General features: G+C 43.6%; 8 non-coding genes across 8 annotated transcripts; all 8 read right to left on the bottom strand.

Annotated features, from left to right (window-relative positions):
- Nucleotides 1-1,525: 1,525 nt before the first annotated feature.
- On the bottom strand, nucleotides 1,526-1,598 carry trnam-cau (transfer RNA methionine (anticodon CAU)). The gene has a single exon. It is a non-coding gene; the product is annotated as a tRNA-Met (tRNA).
- A 178-nt stretch (nucleotides 1,599-1,776) lies between these two features.
- trnag-gcc (transfer RNA glycine (anticodon GCC)) lies at nucleotides 1,777-1,847 on the bottom strand. The gene has a single exon. It is a non-coding gene; the product is annotated as a tRNA-Gly (tRNA).
- A 1,154-nt stretch (nucleotides 1,848-3,001) lies between these two features.
- trnam-cau (transfer RNA methionine (anticodon CAU)) lies at nucleotides 3,002-3,074 on the bottom strand. Its single transcript has one exon. It is a non-coding gene; the product is annotated as a tRNA-Met (tRNA).
- A 2,124-nt stretch (nucleotides 3,075-5,198) lies between these two features.
- Nucleotides 5,199-5,271, bottom strand: trnam-cau (transfer RNA methionine (anticodon CAU)). The gene has a single exon. It is a non-coding gene; the product is annotated as a tRNA-Met (tRNA).
- A 178-nt stretch (nucleotides 5,272-5,449) lies between these two features.
- Nucleotides 5,450-5,520, bottom strand: trnag-gcc (transfer RNA glycine (anticodon GCC)). The gene has a single exon. It is a non-coding gene; the product is annotated as a tRNA-Gly (tRNA).
- A 1,350-nt stretch (nucleotides 5,521-6,870) lies between these two features.
- trnag-gcc (transfer RNA glycine (anticodon GCC)) lies at nucleotides 6,871-6,941 on the bottom strand. Its single transcript has one exon. It is a non-coding gene; the product is annotated as a tRNA-Gly (tRNA).
- Nucleotides 6,942-8,471: 1,530 nt separating this feature from the next.
- trnam-cau (transfer RNA methionine (anticodon CAU)) lies at nucleotides 8,472-8,544 on the bottom strand. The gene has a single exon. It is a non-coding gene; the product is annotated as a tRNA-Met (tRNA).
- Nucleotides 8,545-11,957: 3,413 nt separating this feature from the next.
- Nucleotides 11,958-12,028, bottom strand: trnag-gcc (transfer RNA glycine (anticodon GCC)). Its single transcript has one exon. It is a non-coding gene; the product is annotated as a tRNA-Gly (tRNA).
- Nucleotides 12,029-12,425: the final 397 nt, after the last annotated feature.

Below are 12,425 nucleotides of genomic sequence, written 5' to 3'. Positions count from 1 at the left end.
GGTTGAATTTTAGGTTTTATATATGCTTTAAGCATCTAGAGTTCACGGAAAAAAACACTTGTTCTCCTAAAGCCTTTATTCCTTTGTCCTTTGCATTACCAATGCTCTCTCTAGAAGGTAGAGGACTGCACATATGTCCAAGCTGGCCATTCTACAATAGACCTGCCTCGTGTCAGGCTTGACAAAAAATGTAAACACCTCATCACATCTATCCTCATCACCACTGAACTACCGAGGCTGAGGGAAAAAGCATGCTAAATTGAAAAAATGTAAACATCTTTTCGCATTTCACAAAGGCAATAGCATTGACGCCCTTAATTGAGTCTTCATTAATTGTCTTCAGACTATTGAGGTTAGTACTTGGGACAGAATGTTTTGTTGGATGGTAAAACAGTTTCGGAGGCTGCCCAGCCCTCACGTCTACTCAAGAGATGGAGAGAAGGTAGAACTGTCTCAAAACATCTTTATAGCATACCCTCCCTTTTTCCTTTGTTCTGTTTCATGTCATTCTAGTGGTGTGAAAATGTGCAGGTGTTGAAGTCTAAGCTCCTTGACTGGCACAAATCTCGGTACTAGAGAGGGGAGCTGGAGTTCACGGAAAGAACACTTGTTGTGCTGAAGACTTTATTCCTTTGACCTTTGGATTACCAATGCTGTCTCTGGAAGGTAGAGGACCGCACATATGTCGAAGCTGTCCATTCTACGAAAAACCTGCCTCGTGTGAGGCTTGAACTCACGACCTTCAGATTATGAGACTGACGCGCTGCCAACTGTTAATTGTAAACACCTTTTCGCATTTCATAAAGACAATAGCATTGACACACTTAATTGGGTCTTCATTAATTGTCCTGAGAATAAATAGAAGGCTGAGACCTCTGTTACTGCATATCAGTCAGTCAAGCTGAGACTTTTAAAGAGGCGCTTATATTGGCCGGGAATCGAACCCGGGTCTCCCGCGTGGCAGGCGAGAATTCGACCACTGGACCACCAATGCCCACGTGTTGGAAAAAGGAGTTCCATTGAAGACGCCATCGCGTGTAGACAGAATCTTTTTCTTGATGGTCCATCAGTACTACATACTAAACCACATACTAACCTCATCACCACTGAACTACCAATGCCCACATTGTGTTCCACTGCACCACTGGACAGTCGCACTAATGACATTTGTACTTGGGACAGAATGTTTTGTTGAAAGGTAAAACTGTTTCGGAAGCTGTCCACCCATCACGTCTACTCAACAGATGGAGAGAAGGTAGAAATGTCTTAAAACATCTTTATAGCATACCTTCCCTTTTTCCTTTGTTCTGTTTCATGTCATTCTAGTGGTGTGAAAATGTGCAGGTGTTGAAGTCTAAGCTCCTTGACTGGCACAAATCTCGGTACTAGAGAGGGGAGCTGGAGTTCACGGAAAGAACACTTGTTGTGCTGAAGACTTTATTCCTTTGACCTTTGGATTACCAATGCTGTCTCTGGAAGGTAGAGGACCGCACATATGTCGAAGCTGTCCATTCTACGAAAAACCTGCCTCGTGTGAGGCTTGAACTCACGACCTTCAGATTATGAGACTGACGCGCTGCCAACTGCGCCAACGAGGCTGAGGGAATGCGCCTGCTAAATTGAAAAACAATTGTAAACACCTTTTCGCATTTCATAAAGACAATAGCATTGACACACTTAATTGGGTCTTCATTAATTGTCCTGAGAATAAATAGAAGGCTGAGACCTCTGTTACTGCATATCAGTCAGTCAAGCTGAGACTTTTAAAGAGGCGCTTGCATTGGCCGGGAATCGAACCCGGGTCTCCCGCGTGGCAGGCGAGAATTCGACCACTGAACCACCAATGCCCACGTGTTGGAAAAAGGAGTTCCATTGAAGACGCCATCGCGTGTAGACAGAATCTTTTTCTTGATGGTCCATCAGTACTACATACTAAACACATTGTGTTCCACTGCACCACTGGACAGTCGCACTAATGACATTTGTACTTGGGACAGAATGTTTTGCTGAAAGGTAAAACAGTTTCGGAAACTGCCCAACCCTCGTGTCTACTCAAGAGATGGAGAGAAGGTAGATGTGTCTTAAATCATCTTTATAGCATACCTTCCTTTTTCCCTTTGTTGTGTTTCATGCCATTCTAGTGGGGTGAGAATTTGCAGATGCAGAGGCGAGAATTCGACCACTGAACCACCAATGCCCATGTGCCGGAGAAAGGAGTTCCTTGACTGGCACACATCTTGGGTATTAGACAGGGGAGCGCAATTCCTGGATGTCCGTTTTAGTTTGGCTTGAATTTTAGGTTTTATATATGCTTTAAGCATCTAGAGTTCACGGAAAAAAACAGTTGTTCTCCTAAAGCCTTTATTCCTTTGTCCTTTGCATTACCAATGCTCTCTCTAGAAGGTAGAGGACTGCACATATGTCCAAGCTGGCCATTCTACAATAGACCTGCCTCGTGTCAGGCTTGACAAAAAATGTAAACACCACCTCATCACATCTATCCTCATCACCACTGAACTACCGAGGCTGAGGGAAAAAGCATGCTAAATTGAAAAAATGTAAACATCTTTTCGCATTTCACAAAGGCAATAGCATTGACGCCCTTAATTGAGTCTTCATTAATTGTCTTCAGACTATTGAGGTTAGTACTTGGGACAGAATGTTTTGTTGGATGGTAAAACAGTTTCGGAGGCTGCCCAGCCCTCACGTCTACTCAAGAGATGGAGAGAAGGTAGAACTGTCTCAAAACATCTTTATAGCATACCCTCCCTTTTTCCTTTGTTCTGTTTCATGTCATTCTAGTGGTGTGAAAATGTGCAGGTGTTGAAGTCTAAGCTCCTTGACTGGCACAAATCTCGGTACTAGAGAGGGGAGCTGGAGTTCACGGAAAGAACACTTGTTGTGCTGAAGACTTTATTCCTTTGACCTTTGGATTACCAATGCTGTCTCTGGAAGGTAGAGGACCGCACATATGTCGAAGCCGTCCATTCTACGAAAAACCTGCCTCGTGTGAGGCTTGAACTCACGACCTTCAGATTATGAGACTGACGCGCTGCCAACTGCGCCAACAAGGCTGAGGGAATGCGCCTGCTAAATTGAAAAACAATTGTAAACACCTTTTCGCATTTCATAAAGACAATAGCATTGACACACTTAATTGGGTCTTCATTAATTGTCCTGAGAATAAGTAGAAGGCTGAGACCTCTGTTACTGCATATCAGTCAGTCAAGCTGAGACTTTTAAAGAGGCGCTTGCATTGGCCGAGAATCAAACCCGGGTCTCCCGCGTGGCAGGCGAGAATTCGACCACTGAACCACCAATGCCGACGTGTTGGAAAAAGGAGTTCCATTGAAGACGCCATCGCGTGTAGACAGAATCTTTTTCTTGATGGTCCATCAGTACTACATACTAAACCACATACTAACCTCATCACCACTGAACTACCAATGCCCACATTGTGTTCCACTGCACCACTGGACAGTCGCACTAATGACATTTGTACTTGGGACAGAATGTTTTGCTGAAAGGTAAAACAGTTTCGGAAACTGCCCAACCCTCGTGTCTACTCAAGAGATGGAGAGAAGGTAGAAGTGTCTTAAATCATCTTTATAGCATACCTTCCTTTTTCCCTTTGTTGTGTTTCATGCCATTCTAGTGGGGTGAGAATTTGCAGATGCAGAGGCGAGAATTCGACCACCTGAACCACCAATGCCCATGTGCCGGAGAAAGGAGTTCCATTGAAGACGCCATCGCGTGTAGACAGAATGTTTTTTGATGGTCCATCAGTACTACGTACTAAACCACACACTAACCTCATCACCACTGAACTACCAATGCCCACATTGTGTTCCACTGCACCTCTGGACAGTCACACTAATGAAGTTAGTACTTGGGACAGAATGTTTTGTTGGAAAACTGTTTCGGAAGCTGTCCACCCATCACGTCTACTCAAGAGATGGAGAGAAGGTAGAAGTGTCTTAAATCATCTTTATAGCATACCTTCCTTTTTCCCTTTGTTGTGTTTCATGCCATCCTAGTGGGGTGAGAATTTGCAGATGCAGAGGCGAGAATTCGACCACTGAACCACCAATGCCCACGTGTTGTAAAAAGGAGTTCCATTGAAGACGCCATCGCGTGTAGACAGAATGTTTTTTGATGGTCCATCAGTACTACGTACTAAACCACACACTAACCTCATCACCACTGAACTACCAATGCCCACATTGTGTTCCACTGCACCTCTGGACAGTCACACTAATGAAGTTAGTACTTGGGACAGAATGTTTTGTTGGAAAACTGTTTCGGAAGCTGTCCACCCATCACGTCTACTCAAGAGATGGAGAGAAGGTAGAAATGTTTTAAAACATCTTTATAGCATACCTTCCCTTTTTCCTTTGTTCTGTTTCATGCCCTTCTAGTGGTGTGAAAATTTGCAGGTGTTGAAATCTAAGCTCCTTGACTGGCACACATCTTGGGTATTAGACAGGGGAGCGCAATTCCTGGATGTCCGCTTTAGTTTGGGTTGAATTTTAGGTTTTATATATGCTTTAAGCATCTAGAGTTCACGGAAAAAAACACTTGTTCTCCTAAAGCCTTTATTCCTTTGTCCTTTGCATTACCAATGCTCTCTCTAGAAGGTAGAGGACTGCACATATGTCCAAGGCTTGACAAAAAATGTAAACACCTCATCACATCTATCCTCATCACCACTGAACTACCGAGGCTGAGGGAAAAAGCATGCTAAATTGAAAAAATGTAAACATCTTTTCGCATTTCACAAAGGCAATAGCATTGACGCCCTTAATTGAGTCTTCATTAATTGTCTTCAGACTATTGAGGTTAGTACTTGGGACAGAATGTTTTGTTGGATGGTAAAACAGTTTCGGAGGCTGCCCAGCCCTCACGTCTACTCAAGAGATGGAGAGAAGGTAGAACTGTCTCAAAACATCTTTATAGCATACCCTCCCTTTTTCCTTTGTTCTGTTTCATGTCATTCTAGTGGTGTGAAAATGTGCAGGTGTTGAAGTCTAAGCTCCTTGACTGGCACAAATCTCGGTACTAGAGAGGGGAGCTGGAGTTCACGGAAAGAACACTTGTTGTGCTGAAGACTTTATTCCTTTGACCTTTGGATTACCAATGCTGTCTCTGGAAGGTAGAGGACCGCACATATGTCGAAGCTGTCCATTCTACGAAAAACCTGCCTCGTGTGAGGCTTGAACTCACGACCTTCAGATTATGAGACTGACGCGCTGCCAACTGCGCCAACGAGGCTGAGGGAATGCGCCTGCTAAATTGAAAAACAATTGTAAACACCTTTTCGCATTTCATAAAGACAATAGCATTGACACACTTAATTGGGTCTTCATTAATTGTCCTGAGAATAAATAGAAGGCTGAGACCTCTGTTACTGTATATCAGTCAGTCAAGCTGAGACTTTTAAAGAGGCGCTTGCATTGGCCGGGAATCGAACCCGGGTCTCCCGCGTGGCAGGCGAGAATTCGACCACTGAACCACCAATGCCCACGTGTTGTAAAAAGGAGTTCCATTGAAGACGCCATCGCGTGTAGACAGAATGTTTTTTGATGGTCCATCAGTACTACGTACTAAACCACACACTAACCTCATCACCACTGAACTACCAATGCCCACATTGTGTTCCACTGCACCTCTGGACAGTCACACTAATGAAGTTAGTACTTGGGACAGAATGTTTTGTTGGAAAACTGTTTCGGAAGCTGTCCACCCATCACGTCTACTCAAGAGATGTAGAGAAGTTAGAAATGTTTTAAAACATCTTTATAGCATACCTTCCCTTTTTCCTTTGTTCTGTTTCATGCCCTTCTAGTGGTGTGAAAATTTGCAGGTGTTGAAATCTAAGCTCCTTGACTGGCACACAGCTTGGGTATTAGACAGGGGAGCACAATTCCTGGATGTCCGCTTTAGTTTGGCTTGAATTTTAGGTTTTATATATGCTTTAAGCATCTAGAGTTCACGGAAAAAAACACTTGTTCTCCTAAAGCCTTTATTCCTTTGTCCTTTCCATTACCAATGCTCTCTCTAGAAGGTAGAGGACTGCACATATGTCCAAGCTGGCCATTCTACAATAGACCTGCCTCGTGTCAGGCTTGACAAAAAATGTAAACACCTCATCACATCTATCCTCATCACCACTGAACTACCGAGGCTGAGGGAAAAAGCATGCTAAATTGAAAAAATGTAAACATCTTTTCGCATTTCACAAAGGCAATAGCATTGACGCCCTTAATTGAGTCTTCATTAATTGTCTTCAGAGTATTGAGGTTAGTACTTGGGACAGAATGTTTTGTTGGATGGTAAAACAGTTTCGGAGGCTGCCCAGCCCTCACGTCTACTCAAGAGATGGAGAGAAGGTAAAACTGTCTCAAAACATCTTTATAGCATACCCTCCCTTTTTCCTTTGTTCTGTTTCATGTCATTCTAGTGGTGTGAAAATGTGCAGGTGTTGAAGTCTAAGCTCCTTGACTGGCACAAATCTCGGTACTAGAGAGGGGAGCTGGAGTTCACGGAAAGAACACTTGTTGTGCTGAAGACTTTATTCCTTTGACCTTTGGATTACCAATGCTGTCTCTGGAAGGTAGAGGACCGCACATATGTCGAAGCTGTCCATTCTACGAAAAACCTGCCTCGTGTGAGGCTTGAACTCACGACCTTCAGATTATGAGACTGACGTGCTGCCAACTGTTAATTGTAAACACCTTTTCGCATTTCATAAAGACAATAGCATTGACACACTTAATTGGGTCTTCATTAATTGTCCTGAGAATAAATAGAAGGCTGAGACCTCTGTTACTGCATATCAGTCAGTCAAGCTGAGACTTTTAAAGAGGCGCTTGCATTGGCCGGGAATCGAACCCGGGTCTCCCGCGTGGCAGGCGAGAATTCGACCACTGAACCACCAATGCCCACGTGTTGTAAAAAGGAGTTCCATTGAAGACGCCATCGCGTGTAGACAGAATGTTTTTTGATGGTCCATCAGTACTACGTACTAAACCACACACTAACCTCATCACCACTGAACTACCAATGCCCACATTGTGTTCCACTGCACCACTGGACAGTCGCACTAATGACATTTGTACTTGGGACAGAATGTTTTGTTGAAAGGTAAAACTGTTTCGGAAGCTGTCCACCCATCACGTCTACTCAAGAGATGGAGAGAAGGTAGAAATGTTTTAAAACATCTTTATAGCATACCTTCCCTTTTTCCTTTGTTCTGTTTCATGCCCTTCTAGTGGTGTGAAAATTTGCAGATGCAGAGGCGAGAATTCGACCACTGAACCACCAATGCCCATGTGCCGGAGAAAGGAGTTCCATTGAAGACGCCATCGCGTGTAGACAGAATGTTTTTTGATGGTCCATCAGTACTACGTACTAAACCACACACTAACCTCATCACCACTGAACTACCAATGCCCACATTGTGTTCCACTGCACCACTGGACAGTCGCACTAATGACATTTGTACTTGGGACAGAATGTTTTGTTGAAAGGTAAAACTGTTTCGGAAGCTGTCCACCCATCACGTCTACTCAAGAGATGGAGAGAAGGTAGAAATGTCTTAAAACATCTTTATAGCATACCTTCGCTTTTTCCTTTGTTCTGTTTCATGCCCTTCTAGTGGTGTGAAAATTTGCAGGTGTTGAAATCTAAGCTCCTTGACTGGCACACATCTTGGGTATTAGACAGGGGAGCGCAATTCTTGGATGTCCGCTTTAGTTTGGGTTGAATTTTAGGTTTTATATATGCTTTAAGCATCTAGAGTTCACAGAAAAAAACACTTGTTCTCCTAAAGCCTTTATTCCTTTGTCCTTTGCATTACCAATGCTCTCTCTAGAAGGTAGAGGACTGCACATATGTCCAAGCTGGCCATTCTACAATAGACCTGCCTCGTGTCAGGCTTGACAAAAAATGTAAACACCTCATCACATCTATCCTCATCACCACTGAACTACCGAGGCTGAGGGAAAAAGCATGCTAAATTGAAAAAATGTAAACATCTTTTCGCATTTCACAAAGGCAATAGCATTGACGCCCTTAATTGAGTCTTCATTAATTGTCTTCAGACTATTGAGGTTAGTACTTGGGACAGAATGTTTTGTTGGATGGTAAAACAGTTTCGGAGGCTGCCCAGCCCTCACGTCTACTCAAGAGATGGAGAGAAGGTAGAACTGTCTCAAAACATCTTTATAGCATACCCTCCCTTTTTCCTTTGTTCTGTTTCATGTCATTCTAGTGATGTGAAAATGTGCAGGTGTTGAAGTCTAAGCTCCTTGACTGGCACAAATCTCGGTACTAGAGAGGGGAGCTGGAGTTCACGGAAAGAACACTTGTTGTGCTGAAGACTTTATTCCTTTGACCTTTGGATTACCAATGCTGTCTCTGGAAGGTAGAAGACCGCACATATGTCGAAGCTGTCCATTCTACGAAAAACCTGCCTCGTGTGAGGCTTGAACTCACGACCTTCAGATTATGAGACTGACACGCTGCCAACTGCACCAACGAGGCTGAGGGAATGCGCCTGCTAAATTGAAAAACAATTGTAAACACCTTTTCGCATTTCATAAAGACAATAGCATTGACACACTTAATTGGGTCTTCATTAATTGTCCTGAGAATAAGTAGAAGGCTGAGACCTCTGTTACTGCATATCAGTCAGTCAAGCTGAGACTTTTAAAGAGGCGCTTGCATTGACCGGGAATCCAACCCGGGTCTCCCGCGTGGCAGGCGAGAATTCGACCACTGAACCACCAATGCCCACGTGTTGGAAAAAGGAGTTCCATTGAAGACGCCATCGCGTGTAGACAGAATCTTTTTCTTGATGGTCCATCAGTACTACATACTAAACCACATACTAACCTCATCACCACTGAACTACCAATGCCCACATTGTGTTCCACTGCACCACTGGACAGTCGCACTAATGACATTTGTACTTGGGACAGAATGTTTTGCTGAAAGGTAAAACAGTTTCGGAAACTGCCCAACCCTCGTGTGTACTCAAGAGATGGAGAGAAGGTAGAAGTGTCTTAAATCATCTTTATAGCATACCTTCCTTTTTCCCTTTTTTGTGTTTCATGCCATCCTAGTGGGGTGAGAATTTGCAGATGCAGAGGCGAGAATTCGACCACTGAACCACCAATGCCCATGTGCCGTAGAAAAGAGTTCTATTGAAGACGCCATCGCGTGTAGACAGAATGTTTTTTGATGGTCCATCAGTACTACGTACTAAACCACACACTAACCTCATCACCACTGAACTACCAATGCCCACATTGTGTTCCACTGCACCTCTGGACAGTCACACTAATGAAGTTAGTACTTGGGACAGAATGTTTTGTTGGAAAACTGTTTCGGAAGCTGTCCACCCATCACGTCTACTCAAGAGATGGAGAGAAGGTAGAAATGTCTTAAAACATCTTTATAGCATACCTTCCCTTTTTCCTTTGTTCTGTTTCATGCCCTTCTAGTGGTGTGAAAATTTGCAGGTGTTGAAATCTAAGCTCCTTGACTGGCACACATCTTGGGTATTAGACAGGGGAGCGCAATTCCTGGATGTCCGCTTTAGTTTGGGTTGAATTTTAGGTTTTATATATGCTTTAAGCATCTAGAGTTCACAGAAAAAAACACTTGTTCTCCTAAAGCCTTTATTCCTTTGTCCTTTGCATTACCAATGCTCTCTCTAGAAGGTAGAGGACTGCACATATGTCCAAGCTGGCCATTCTACAATAGACCTGCCTCGTGTCAGGCTTGACAAAAAATGTAAACACCTCATCACATCTATCCTCATCACCACTGAACTACCGAGGCTGAGGGAAAAAGCATGCTAAATTGAAAAAATGTAAACATCTTTTCGCATTTCACAAAGGCAATAGCATTGACGCCCTTAATTGAGTCTTCATTAATTGTCTTCAGACTATTGAGGTTAGTACTTGGGACAGAATGTTTTGTTGGATGGTAAAACAGTTTCGGAGGCTGCCCAGCCCTCACGTCTACTCAAGAGATGGAGAGAAGGTAGAACTGTCTCAAAACATCTTTATAGCATACCCTCCCTTTTTCCTTTGTTCTGTTTCATGTCATTCTAGTGATGTGAAAATGTGCAGGTGTTGAAGTCTAAGCTCCTTGACTGGCACAAATCTCGGTACTAGAGAGGGGAGCTGGAGTTCACGGAAAGAACACTTGTTGTGCTGAAGACTTTATTCCTTTGACCTTTGGATTACCAATGCTGTCTCTGGAAGGTAGAGGACCGCACATATGTCGAAGCTGTCCATTCTACGAAAAACCTGCCTCGTGTGAGGCTTGAACTCACGACCTTCAGATTATGAGACTGACGCGCTGCCAACTGTTAATTGTAAACACCTTTTCGCATTTCATAAAGACAATAGCATTGACACACTTAATTGGGTCTTCATTAATTGTCCTGAGAATAAATAGAAGGCTGAGACCTCTGTTACTGCATATCAGTCAGTCAAGCTGAGACTTTTAAAGAGGCGCTTGCATTGGCCGTGAATCGAACCCGGGTCTCCCGCGTGGCAGGCGAGAATTCGACCACTGAACCACCAATGCCCACGTGTTGTAAAAAGGAGTTCCATTGAAGACGCCATCGCGTGTAGACAGAATGTTTTTTGATGGTCCATCAGTACTACGTACTAAACCACACACTAACCTCATCACCACTGAACTACCAATGCCCACATTGTGTTCCACTGCACCACTGGACAGTCGCACTAATGACATTTGTACTTGGAACAGAATGTTTTGTTGAAAGGTAAAACTGTTTCGGAAGCTGTCCACCCATCACGTCTACTCAAGAGATGGAGAGAAGGTAGAAATGTTTTAAAACATCTTTATAGCATACCTTCCCTTTTTCCTTTGTTCTGTTTCATGCCCTTCTAGTGGTGTGAAAATTTGCAGGTGTTGAAATCTAAGCTCCTTGACTGGCACACAGCTTGGGTATTAGACAGGGGAGCGCAATTCCTGGATGTCCGCTTTAGTTTGGCTTGAATTTTAGGTTTTATATATGCTTTAAGCATCTAGAGTTCACGGAAAAAAACACTTGTTCTCCTAAAGCCTTTATTCCTTTGTCCTTTCCATTACCAATGCTCTCTCTAGAAGGTAGAGGACTGCACATATGTCCAAGCTGGCCATTCTACAATAGACCTGCCTCGTGTCAGGCTTGACAAAAAATGTAAACACCTCATCACATCTATCCTCATCACCACTGAACTACCGAGGCTGAGGGAAAAAGCATGCTAAATTGAAAAAATGTAAACATCTTTTCGCATTTCACAAAGGCAATAGCATTGACGCCCTTAATTGAGTCTTCATTAATTGTCTTCAGAGTATTGAGGTTAGTACTTGGGACAGAATGTTTTGTTGGATGGTAAAACAGTTTCGGAGGCTGCCCAGCCCTCACGTCTACTCAAGAGATGGAGAGAAGGTAAAACTGTCTCAAAACATCTTTATAGCATACCCTCCCTTTTTCCTTTGTTCTGTTTCATGTCATTCTAGTGGTGTGAAAATGTGCAGGTGTTGAAGTCTAAGCTCCTTGACTGGCACAAATCTCGGTACTAGAGAGGGGAGCTGGAGTTCACGGAAAGAACACTTGTTGTGCTGAAGACTTTATTCCTTTGACCTTTGGATTACCAATGCTGTCTCTGGAAGGTAGAGGACCGCACATATGTCGAAGCTGTCCATTCTACGAAAAACCTGCCTCGTGTGAGGCTTGAACTCACGACCTTCAGATTATGAGACTGACGCGCTGCCAACTGTTAATTGTAAACACCTTTTCGCATTTCATAAAGACAATAGCATTGACACACTTAATTGGGTCTTCATTAATTGTCCTGAGAATAAATAGAAGGCTGAGACCTCTGTTACTGCATATCAGTCAGTCAAGCTGAGACTTTTAAAGAGGCGCTTGCATTGGCCGGGAATCGAACCCGGGTCTCCCGCGTGGCAGGCGAGAATTCGACCACTGAACCACCAATGCCCACGTGTTGTAAAAAGGAGTTCCATTGAAGACGCCATCGCGTGTAGACAGAATGTTTTTTGATGGTCCATCAGTACTACGTACTAAACCACACACTAACCTCATCACCACTGAACTACCAATGCCCACATTGTGTTCCACTGCACCACTGGACAGTCGCACTAATGACATTTGTACTTGGGACAGAATGTTTTGTTGAAAGGTAAAACTGTTTCGGAAGCTGTCCACCCATCACGTCTACTCAAGAGATGGAGAGAAGGTAGAAATGTTTTAAAACATCTTTATAGCATACCTTCCCTTTTTCCTTTGTTCTGTTTCATGCCCTTCTAGTGGTGTGAAAATTTGCAGATGCAGAGGCGAGAATTCGACCACTGAACCACCAATGCCCATGTGCCGG

Source organism: Channa argus, unplaced genomic scaffold (assembly GCF_033026475.1).
Source record: "Channa argus isolate prfri unplaced genomic scaffold, Channa argus male v1.0 Contig022, whole genome shotgun sequence".
NCBI lineage: Eukaryota > Metazoa > Chordata > Actinopteri > Anabantiformes > Channidae > Channa > Channa argus.
Note: the sequence above shows the minus strand (reverse complement) of the source record. Positions and strands in the feature narration are given on the sequence as shown.